The sequence below is a fragment of the Atractosteus spatula genome (genome assembly GCF_055471065.1).
Source record: "Atractosteus spatula isolate fAtrSpa1 chromosome 16 unlocalized genomic scaffold, fAtrSpa1.hap1 SUPER_16_unloc_1, whole genome shotgun sequence".
In the NCBI taxonomy this organism is placed as follows: domain Eukaryota; kingdom Metazoa; phylum Chordata; class Actinopteri; order Semionotiformes; family Lepisosteidae; genus Atractosteus; species Atractosteus spatula.
In genome coordinates this window covers 1,690,541-1,702,873 of record NW_028296631.1, presented here as the reverse complement: position 1 = coordinate 1,702,873, position 12,333 = coordinate 1,690,541, and the positions used below count along the sequence as shown (strand labels likewise).

Below are 12,333 nucleotides of genomic sequence, written 5' to 3'. Positions count from 1 at the left end.
AACTGTAAGAGGACCAGAGGGAGGGTCATCCAGGACAGGTATTTTAGGAACGATCTGCTCACTGTACTTGACTTAGACCTGACCAAGATGGCCGCTAAGAGAAACCAGCTGACCCGCAGATGGAAAGGCTTCAGGCTGAAAGACAATGAGACACAGGTGGGTCTCATCAGGAAACAAAATATATATGCCCCGGAAACAGTGAACCGGCGCGGAAGCCAGTAGGTGAATGTGTGTTGGAGAAGATAGGGGAGTTTGGTTGGAGTGAATAAAGATTTAAGGACAACGGATTTTCGGAATAAATAAAGGATAACGGTATACGGCTTGTGATTTGGACTTGACGTGGATTTGTTGGATTTTACGAACTTTTGGAACACGGACTGAACAAGGACAGAGAAAACGGATTGCGGACTGGTTTGGAAGACGGACCAACGAAAGAAAAGGAAGAAACCTCACGAAAATAAAAGAAGAGTTTGTGGTGTGAGTACTTTCGTACTTATTACATTTATCTATTCCCCCGGAGACGCCACAATTGGTGGAGGATGCGGGCAACCGCTGATCGTGACTAAGACTTGTGGAAATAAAAAGTTGACTTATTTTTTTTCCTCTTCTTCTCTCGGTTTGGGTAAGAACTCTCACTAAGAACAATGGAACAATTAATACAACAATTGTCCCAAGCCACCCTAACTCAGTTCCACGCTTTAAAGACACAACAAGAAGCCATACAGCCACAGCAGGAGGCTAATAAGATTCAAACGGAGACGAATCAACGAATTATAGAAGAGCAGAATTTGGTGAGAGAGGAATTGCAAAGATTAGGAGAAGAAATTAGACGGTCCTTGGTAACAGGGGGAGAACCCCGTAAGATGGAAGAAATTGGGCTTCAAAAGATGTCGGAGCTCGATTTTGTAGAAGCATATTTAACCACCTTTGAGAGACCAGCTGCCAGGAATGCATGGCCCAGAGAGCAATGGGCAGGGAGAGAAGCGTCTTATTTAATTGGGGAAGCCCAGAAGGCTTATTACGATTTAAAAGAAGAGGATGCGGAGAACTATGAAACTCTAAAAAAGGAGATTTTGGCGAGATTAGGGGTAACCATGGCGATAAGAGCAGTCCGGTTCCATAACTGAAAGTATCAAATGGACAAGCCCGCCAGATCTCAGATGTTTGACCTGATTCATCTGGTGAAGAAATGGCTTCAGCCAGAAAAACTAAACTCGGGGCAAGTGGTAGAAAGAGTAGTATTGGACCAGTTTGTGAGGAGTCTGCCTGTTCACTTGAAAAGAAAAGTGAGTGATGGGGATCCCCAGACCTTAGACCAGGCTGTTGATTTAGTGGAGCGACAGCATGCCACAGAAGCCTTGATTAAGGAAGAGGAGAGGAGGAAACCTGAGAGTTCAGGGAATGGAACGAGGTCACTGAAGTACCGGGACCATCGAGATCCTCCTCAATTTACAACATCTTTTCAGAAAAGATTGGTTCAAAGACCCAACCATGGAAAGAGTCCCGTAGGTGTTTTAAGTGCCATAAAGAGGGACATTTGGTCAGTAAGTGTCCCAACTGGGGTGAACCTATGCAAGTGGACACCAGAGAGGAAGCCAAATGCAACTACCTCACAACGAGCGTTCCGTCCTGTGAGGCACCCCACATCGCTAAAATTAAGATAGGGGAAAAGCCTGTCGACGCCCTGTTAGACTCTGGATGTATGGTGACCCTGGTGACCTCTTCAGCCCTACCTGAAGGAAAAAAGGTCAGGCAAGCGGTGGGGATACCTATTACGTGCATTAATGGGGAAACTAAGGTGTATCCATTTGTGAAAGTTTCCATTACTACAGAAATGGGAATGTATACTTCGACTGTAGGGGTGGTTGAACAATTGCCTTACCCTGTGGTGTTGGGTCGTGACTGTCCCCACTTTCTTCAAATTTTGAATAATGTCCAGTTGGCTAGGCAAGAACCACTCCCCTGTCCAGGAGATTCAGATGATAACACAGACTCCCCTGGAGAGGCGAACCAGCCAGGAGAAGGCTCGGAACTTGGAGATGAGTTCTTAAATATGGATTTACCAGACTGGGAGCCACCCGAACATCGAGGTAGGTTCGGAACGGCCCAGCTGGAAGATGGGAATTTAAGACATGCATGGGGACATGTGAGAAAAATTGAGGGGGAGTTATGTAATAATAATAGTCCCCTGAATTACCCCTACTTTATGGTAAAAAACAATCTCCTCTATCAGGTCCAGAAGAGAGGACAAGAAGAAGTGGAGCAACTTCTCATTTCCCGAGCCTACCAGTCGAAACTCCTCAGCTTGGCCCATAGCCACCTCTTGGGAGGACACCTGGGCGTGAAGAAAACGGCTGAAAGCCTACTTTCTGGATTTTTCTGGCCCGGAATATACAAGGCCATCGAAAGATATTGTCGGGAATGCCCAACCTGTCAGAAAACTGCCCCACAACCTTATTATAAAAACCCTCTGATTCCCCTCCCAATAATAGATACTCCTTTTGAGCGGATTGGTATGGACTTAGTGGGACCCCTGATTAAAACTACAAAGGGACATCAGTATATACTGGTGATAGTGGACTATGCCACGAGGTACCCCGAAGCCATTCCTCTGAGGGCAGCTACGGCCAAAAACATAGCTAGAGAGCTAGTGCACGTTTTCTCTAGAGTGGGAATCCCTAAGGAGATCTTAACTGATCAAGGCACTCCTTTTATGTCAAAGGTCATGCAAGACCTAAGTAAGCTTTTGGGTATTCATCAAATCAGAACCTCTGTTTATCACCCGCAAACAGACGGACTAGTGGAGCGCTTCAATAAAACCCTGAAAAGCATGCTGAGGAAGGCCATGCAAAAGGATGGCAAAAATTGGGATCAATTGCTCCCTTATCTAATGTTTGCTATCCGAGAAGTACCGCAAGCCTCGACTGGGTTCTCTCCTTTTGAGTTATTATACGCTCGGAGACCACGGGGATTATTAGACCTGGTCAAAGAGTCCTGGGAGCATCAGCCTTCACCATTACAGACTGTCATTGAACATGTGGAACAAAAGAGGGAAAGAATAAACATCATTGTTCCCATTGTGAGGGAAAATCTGGAGAAGGCCCAGGCGCAGCAACAGCAAATTTATGATAGGGGAGCTATAGTGCGAGAATTTCAGCCAGGGGACAAAGTATTGCTATTGGTCCCGACCCCGGAATGTAAATTCCTGGCCTCCTGGCATGGGCCTTATGAGGTGGTGGAAAAATTGGGTCCAGTCACTTATAAAGTTAAGCAACCTGACAAACGAAGACAGCATCAAATCTACCATATGAATTTACTAATAAGATGGCCTGGTGCAGAAGTTTTGCTCACCCACTTCTCCCCTGATCCTTTGGAAGAAGAAACGGGTGCCGTCGCCGTGGGGGACCTGGCTCCGGCGCAGAAGCAAGAATTACAAGAGTTCCTGTCGCTAAACAAGGATGTTTTTTCCCAAAGTCCTGGTTGAACCCACCTCATTCAACATAAGATTATCACGGAACCAGGAAAAAGGGTAAGGTTGGCCCCCTATCGAGTACCTGAAGCAAAAAGGAAACTAATTAAGGAAGAAGTAGAAAAAATGTTAAGAATGGGGATAATAGAAGAATCCCATAGCAAGTGGGCTAGTCCCATAGTACTGATACCCAGGCCAGATGGAACTATTAGGTTCTGTAATAACTTCAAAAGATTAAATGAGATCTCGTTGTTTGACGCATACCCTATGCCTCGTATAGATGAGCTAATCGAGCAATTAGGTAACGCCCGATATATCAGTACACTAGACCTTACGAAGGGATATTGGCAAGTACCCCTAGCCGAAGAAGCTAAAGCCAAAACCGCGTTTGCCACCCCAGAAGGGCTATAACAGTATCGGGTCCTTCCGTTTGGTTTACACGGCACTCCTGCTACGTTTCAGCGATTAATGGACCGCATACTCAGACCTCATCGAGATTTTGCGGCTGCCTACCTAGATGACGTCGTAACTCATAGCACGACTTGGGAACAACACCTACTACACTTGGGAGCAGTAACCGGAGCTTTGCGGAAAGCAGGATTAACTGCTAATCCAAAAAAATGTTGTCTAGGGACCCAGGAAGCCAATTATCTCGGTTATACGATTGGGAGGGGAATGATCATGCCACAAGAACAGAAGGTACAGTTAATTAGAAACTGGCCTAGACCTTCTACAAAAAAGCAAATAAGAACATTTTTGGGATTAGCAAGCTACTATCGTCGATTCATTTCAGGATTTGCCGCCATTGCTGCCCCATTGCACGACTTAACAAAGACGAGTTGCCCTGAAAAAAATAAAATGGACAGAAAGGGAAGAGAGGGCCTTTCAAGAACTAAAAAAGACTTTGTCATCGCAGCCGGTCTTACAGGTACCTAATTTTAACAAAACATTCATGGTACAAACTGATGCATCGGAAACTGGGATTGGAGCCATTCTGTCCCAGGAAATTGAAGGATCAGAGCACCCCATTTTGTATATTTGCCGTAAATTAAGCCCTGCGGAGAAACATTATTCCACAATCGAAAAGGAGTGTCTTGCGATCAAATGGGCCCTGGATTATTTAAAATATTATTTATTGGGAAGACGATTCATCTTGTATACTGACCATGCGCCACTAACCTGGTTGTTAAGGAACATGGACAAAAATGATCGGATTACGCGATGGGGACTTAGTCTCCAGAAGTTTCAGTTCCAAACGGTTTATAGACCAGGAAGAAAACAAGGTAATGTCGATGCCCTCTCCCGAATGCATTGTTTCTTTTCCAGACAGCCCGAGGACGGGGCTGATCTCAGGGGGAGGGTATGTAAGAGGACCAGAGGGAGGGTCATCCAGGACAGGTATTTTAGGAACGATCTGCTCACTGTACTTGACTTAGACCTGACCAAGATGGCCGCTAAGAGAAACCAGCTGACCCGTGGATGGAAAGGGCTCAGGCTGAAAGACAACGAGACGCAGGTGGGTCTCATCAGGAAACAAAATATATATGCCCCGGAAACAGTGAACCGGCGCGGAAGCCAGTAGGTGAATGCGTGTTGGAGAAGATAGGGGAGTTTGGTTGGAGTGAATAAAGATTTAAGGACAACGGATTTTCGGAATAAGTAAAGGATAACGGTATTCGGCTTGTGATTTGGACTCGACGCGGATTTGTTGGATTTTACGAACTTTTGGAACACGGACTGAACAAGGACAGAGAAAACGGATTGCGGACTGGTTTGGAAGACGGACGAACGAAAGAAAAGGAAGAAACCTCACGAAAATAAAAGAAGAGTTTGTGGTGTGAGTACTTTCGTACTTATTACATTTATCTATTCCCCCGGAGACGCCACAAAACATAAACATGGTTAAATAGTCAAATCTAGCCATGTGTGAGTCTAGTCTCACAGAGCTTCAACAACAGATGACAACTTGTACGTTAGATTAAGAATGAATAAAAGCATTTAATTAATAACGCGTTTGCGTTTGCGTTTGTCTGGGTGCTGACAAAGTAAAAAACAATTACTTTTTGACAATGAAGAACTGTGTGTGTGTGTCTCTCTCTCTGCTGGCGTTTGTAATCGTTTTTATTTTTAAATACATTTTAGCAAAGTAATGTACCATAAAAGTATTGTGAGACATATTTGGGTTAACATGTTCAGTGTTCAGTGTGTGGTAATTTGTTTGGTGCGACTGAAGTTTTATGTAATCTCTGACCCAGGGAAAAGTTTTATTTTTTCAAAGAAATGTTTGTTAAAAAAAAGTCACAGCTCCGGCTGGATTTGAACACACAACGTGTGATAAAATCAGGAACCTAACCCACAGTGCCACTGGCAAGATCGTGTGAGGAGTGTTGAAAAAGCCCTACAGAAACAGTATCAACAGACATTGTACAGCGTGTACTATTCTTGTGTTGTGGTACATGAATATAATTATATCGTTATTAATTTCTTTAGATACGCGATTCCATATTACAGATGCAGCCATTCAAAATGCACGGTACAAACCCACGGTACAGTAAACTACCCACAAGCCACCACAGGGCACCGCGGTAAGTGATTGGCTGGCCAAAATGACTGACAGGGGCACTCGTGGTGCATTGGTTGGTAGTGAAAAGATTTAATCATTTAATCTCTTTACTGTGCACATTTTAATCCGCTTAGTATTGAATATTTATATGGAATTTTACCACTTAAGGGAAATTTTAGTAGCTGAGCATAAAAAGAAGAGGAGCATAACGCATCTGAAGGTCATAAACGATCTTAATTTAGGAACATAAACATTACTGTATGTACGTAAACTGTACTGTGTATGGCTGGTCTTGGTAGTTTAAAGAAAAAATACACACCAGTCTTCCATTTCTCCATAAACATTTTAAGCATAAAAGTGTTATGAAACGGTACCCAAATATGCTATTGATGTATAGAATTAATTTTAATTTAAAATTATTTAAAAATTATTTAACACGAAAATTAAGCTGTTTACATCTTCCGCCTGAGAACAGTCACCCGTTGCTAATCAACGCAGAAACACAGCCACTAACTAGCAAAGAGAGGACATTAGCTAGCCAATATGATAAAGAAATAAATGATTATTTTGTTTATTTCTTTTGCACTTTTATTTGAACATTTCCATCGATTGTACAAGCACTTGAAAACTGTCCAATCCCTAGTTCATCAGGCATTTTCTTTTACGTTGCGGGCATTCTCCCGGTCTGGTGCCGGTCTGTGTCTTCTAGGATATAATGCCAGCGATTTTTTGTTAAATTTGGGTTTCCAATAACGCCGCAGCAAACTCTTGTTTTTATGTCCACTATAACAGACAATCTCCTTTGCTTTTAACCGAGCGTTTAATAATTTCCTAAAATGAAAATGATTTACTTTATTTCCCTCACGGGATCAATAAAATTATTTATCATCTATCTACATAAACTATGGGACAGAATTCTGGGTTCTCCCTATACCAGAGATTATGGTAGGGCTTCAGAATGGTGATTGGCTGACACCATCTGACACCCCTCTGATTGGAGAAAAAAGACGTGCTGGTTTGCTATACATACTGTACCAGGAAGAGGATTTCTTTCTATTCGAATCGTGTATTTTAAAAGTTTAATTAAGAAGTAAAAACCTTACAGCGTACACAGATTTCTAAACTGATCAGGAGGAAGAAAAATCACCCGTGTTTCGTCCATAAAAAGTGGTTATTAACTATCGAAACCTGTTTTATTTATTTTATTTTTATTTAGATTAAGAGTTCCCGTCACCCCCATTCTCATTTAAATCACAAACCCGTGTTTAATTAAATGTCTTTTAACGTAAATCGTTATCTTTGTCTTATGCATAATAATGTTCACCACTCTGTCCAGCAAATTAATAATAAACTTTATTTTATATAGCGTTTTAAACGAATAAGTATTTAGATCGCTCATAAACCTAATCACTTATTCTATATAAACACAGCGTAATTGCTCTCTGAAAATGCTTTTTCTTTTTATTTAGGCTCAGATTTCAACTATAGATCGTATTATTAATAACCATAATAACGACCAACCAACAAAAACAACCATATAAACATAATACCAACCAAAAACATAGATAACAACCACAATACAAAATCAAATATATCAAACCATTAAACTCTCTCAAATTCCTCCAATTATCATAACCCCGCCCCTTATGCAAAACCAAACCCTCCTGCCATCCCAGTTTATCCTCTTTATCATAAACAAAATCCACCTTAATTTTCAACATAAAGAATTGCACAAAATCAATACCTCAACACTCCATACTCAACAACGATAATTCACAAACAGCCAGAACATGTAACTCCACATTCCCAAACAGACCTAATTTCCCCGCCCCTTATGCAAAACCAACATCCCTCCCCTGTTCTCTCTCTCCGCTGGCGTTTGTAATCGTTTTTATTTTTAAATACATTTTAGCAAAGTCATGTATTTTAAAAATCTTAAGATTTCTATATTTATGTCTTTATTTAGTGGTTTCATTAGTGACAAAGGCTAAACTTTCTTGGAAAAATGTCTTTTATGTAAACCATGTTTGCTATTAATTCATTTAGGGCTAGAATATGTTCATTGTCTTCCAATGAAAGAAGGGTTCCTTTCGCCGTAGTTGGGAGACATTAGAAGCTTGCCACGCCCGGACTGTTACACCAACGTATTAGCATGTTAAAGCGATTTCATTGAGGAGCCTAGCTTTCTTAACTAGTAAGTACTGTACTTACTGGGTTTTTGAGGGGGGGAGGTGTCTTTCGCTGGAAATCTCGCCCCCTTCTACTTTGAAAATACCTGTGAAACCGGTTTAATTCGTCACAGCCAGCACTCCCGCAGAGAGGGGGGTTGTACTTGCAGTGTATCGGTATACAGTAGATGGGAAAGCCAGAGCCGACCGCTACGCCGCCCACGTGTTATGCTCTTCGTTAATGTCTAAGCCGGAACACATCATTATATCTCATTTTGTATTTCTTTTTTAAAAAAAATAAAAATCGTTTGCCCAGCCTAACAGTATTGTTGTTATTGTTTTTAACCTGTAAAGCGCTTTGAGGAGCCACCTTTAAAGGCGCCATATACAATAAAGTTCATTATTATTACTATTGTTAATTTGCTGGACAGAGAGGTGAACATTATTACACAGAAGACAAAGATAGCGATTTACGTTGCATTGTGCATTGTGCTGCTGTAATACAGTTTTAAATAATTAAAAGTCTAAACAGTATCAGCTTTATTTATGGGTTTTAAATAAAGGCGATTTAAACACAATTTAAATCAATATAAATGTTTATATTGTAACGCATAGGTGACTATTCATTGTTATTAAAATGACTTAAATTCGATCATGTTGTGATATTTAGAAATATACATTTGTTTGGTGCGAGTGAAGTTTTATTTAATCTCTGAGCCATACTGATTCTTATGGAAGCCAGTTTCCGCCAGGGAGTAAAAAAAAAACACTATGGTATTCTCTCCGATGCAGTGCAGTTAAAAACATATCTCTGATGCTGTTCCTAAATGAATATCGTTTATGACCATCAGACGCTTTATGCTCCTTTTCTTTTTTCCAGTGGATTGAACAGGGAGAGGCATTTCATGATGTACTTTTCACTGATGAAACAACAGTGGCTCTGGAACAGTTTTCAACCATGTCGTTTTATAAAAAGGGAAGATAGGTGAACAAGCAAAACCCAAAACAAACATGTATGCCATATGGCGTACGCGTTACTGAAGCTAAAAGTTTAGCCTTTGTCACTAATGTAACCACTAAATAAAGACATCTAGAAATCCCTACGTTACAGACTGTATATGGCTGGTATTGGTAGTTTAAAGAAAAAATACACACCAGTATTCCACTTTCTCCCTAAACATTTTAAGCATCAGAGTCTTACATGTGGTTATTTCGGAAACGTTTGTACGTGCTCCTTCTGACCGTGTTACTGTTTACTGTTACTGACCATATTAAGTTTAAGTTTAAGGGGGGGTGGACCGTCTTTCATTAGAAGGTTAGTCTGTTCTACTCTGAGAATGTAGAGGGGGTGGAAAGTGCCCGCGGTCATTTAATTAGTATTAAAATTCGCACTGATACATAGGAATACATGGACATAGGAATATTTGTGCGTGGTCAAAAAAATGGCATAAAAACGACAAAGTGAAGGCTGTGAAAACATTCACAATGTACTTTATACACAAAGCAAGTGTTCTCACAACTCTAGGAGGTTTCGTGAAAATGCTACAGGCGTGCCAAAATCGTTTTTTTAAATTCAAGGTGACTTTACCGCGGTTTTCATTTTCAGATTGTGAATCAAAAAAGGCTTTTAATTAAACTAGCGATTGCGATTATAATCAATTACTGTATTGATTGAAACACACATTCTGTACAGATACAGTACAGTCACATTCTCCTGTAGTCTAGTGGTGTAAAACGAATTAGCAGGTGATTGAGATAACAATGCACCGCCCACTGAGTGGAATGTTCTCATTTGTTCTCAAGTGTAAAAAGAGGTGATAATTCTTAATAATTCCGTGTCGCATTAACTAACCTCTTCAGTTTATTCCGCCAGACAGTACATTAATATAATTATATCGTTATTAATTTGTTTAGATACGCAATTCCATTTTATATTCCCTGTTAATCAAATTCTAAAAGTATGCATTTGTTAGATAACAAGCGAATTCACAGAAAAGGTTAAAAGACTATCACTTTTCACAAAGTATATAATCCTAATATGGTCAGAAGGAGCACGTAAAAACGTTTCCCAAATAACAACATGTAAGACTTTGATGCTTAAAATGTTTAGGGAGAAATGGAATACTGGTGTGTATTTTTTCTTTAAACTACCAAGACCAGCAATATACAGTGCAGTTTACATACAGTAATATGTTTATGTTCCTAAATTAATATCGTTTATGAGCATGTGAAAGGCATGGTGAATCGGAGATTCTCAAGAATTACTTTGTATGATTGGAAACGAAAGCGTGATCGGATCAACTAAATGCTGTGGTGTTACTTTTTGTCAATGAAAAAATAAACTCTTTTCGTTTACAAAGATGGTTACAAAGAATGTGGACCAGGGTAATATTTTGAGCTTACAGCTTGTCCAAGGTCATTCATTATTAATACTATTAGTACTATCTTCGGTAAAGACTTTGATGCATAAAATATTCCTGCATAATTAAAATATTTATGATAAAGGTGGTAGGTTGTGTACTTTTGTCCAAAAGAACAATCTTGCTTTTATAAAATATACCACCTTTTTAATGTTTAATGATTAACATGCTGTAATACACTGTTTAAATTTAAAAGTCTAAAGAGTATACAACTTAAATTCTTAATTGAATAAAGATTGTCCCTCAGCAGTGATTCGAAACTGACGTTTTCTGGTGACAGCTCAAATGCTGTACAGGAGAGGTTAACCTTTATTAGCTCCACCTGGCGGTTTTACAAGGTGATTCCGGATACTATTAACATAATCTAATTTGCATACGGTATGATGCGGTTTACTGTGACACGCCCACCGTGTTATACCGCAGCATACCCCGCTTGTTTTGAATGGCTGCATCTGTATATTCCCTTTTAATCAAATTCTAAAAGTATGCTTGTTGCCTCCGGTATCACGTTAGTTAAAGACTTCGATGCTTAAAATGTTTAGGGAGAAATGGAATACTGGTGTGTATTTTTTCTTTAAAGTACCGAGACCAGCCATATACTGTATGTTTATGTTCCAAAATTAATATCGTTCATGGCCTTCACACGCGTTACAGTATGCTCCTATTCTTTTTATGCTCAGCTACTAAGATTTCCCTTCAGTGGTAAAATTCCATATAAATATTCAATACTAAAACGGGCACAGTAAAGACATTTAAATCTTTCTACGACCGACCAACGCACCACGAGTGCCCCTGTCGGTCAACCAATCACGTACCGCTGTATATTGCGTCATCGCGCGTCACGATCCGCGAGGCCGTAGCCAATTACCTCCGGTATGTGTCAGTGCCGCGCACTTTGAATGGCTGCATCTGTAGTCCACATGAAAGGTAGGAATATTCTCTTGTCTGTATCTTGTTTGTATATAACTGAATGTCCCTGACAATGTACTGTTAGTTTTAATTTAAGAACGGCATTTGTGTTAAAATATGCCAAATAAGTTTATGTAACTGCTCATGCGACACTCAGTTGTAATTAGTCAAAAAATAAACTCGAAGAACAGCTGCGGGTTTGAATCTGAACATGTATGAGATTGCAGCGCCTTTTACTTCCATTGACAAATGATAGAGATTCAAAGAGAGATCCTTCAGACCAGCAAGCAAACCCATGGCTATTTCGGTTGTCTATCTAGGCAACGTTGGTGTCTGCAATAGCATAAATGAAAGCGTTATGCAATTTCTGCGGCTACATTTGTTGCACTTCATGCGCAGTGAGAGTGTTTCTCACACCAAATAAAAAGTCAACAATTAGCGATCAGGCCTTCTCCTCAGTTAATATACTGAAACCCTTTGATGTTAACAGTTCTTTACAGGCATGCTTTACAGGAACCTATCGTGTCGGTTCTTTCAGCTTTATTAGGTTTTCAAAGGCATAAGTAGAACACCGGTTGTGCGAACACAAAACGTGTCGTTATCTGAAGAATTGATTTCCATGACACAGGGTCCAAGCGATTTAGCGTTTTTATAGTACCAGAAAAAGGGGAAGCGGCACTTTGCCTTTGCTGCGCAGGCATACGGTGACGTACGGCAGACGCCGTAGTCGGCAGGATTCAAAACTGCGCGGGGAGTCCCCAACAGATTTTTAGTCTATCGCCTTAACCACTCAGCTACGACTAC

At 40.5% G+C, this 12,333-nt stretch overlaps 1 non-coding gene across 1 annotated transcript; it reads right to left on the bottom strand.

The window, feature by feature from the left end:
• Positions 1 to 12,251: 12,251 nt before the first annotated feature.
• On the bottom strand, positions 12,252 to 12,333 carry trnaf-aaa (transfer RNA phenylalanine (anticodon AAA)). The gene has a single exon. It is a non-coding gene; the product is annotated as a tRNA-Phe (tRNA).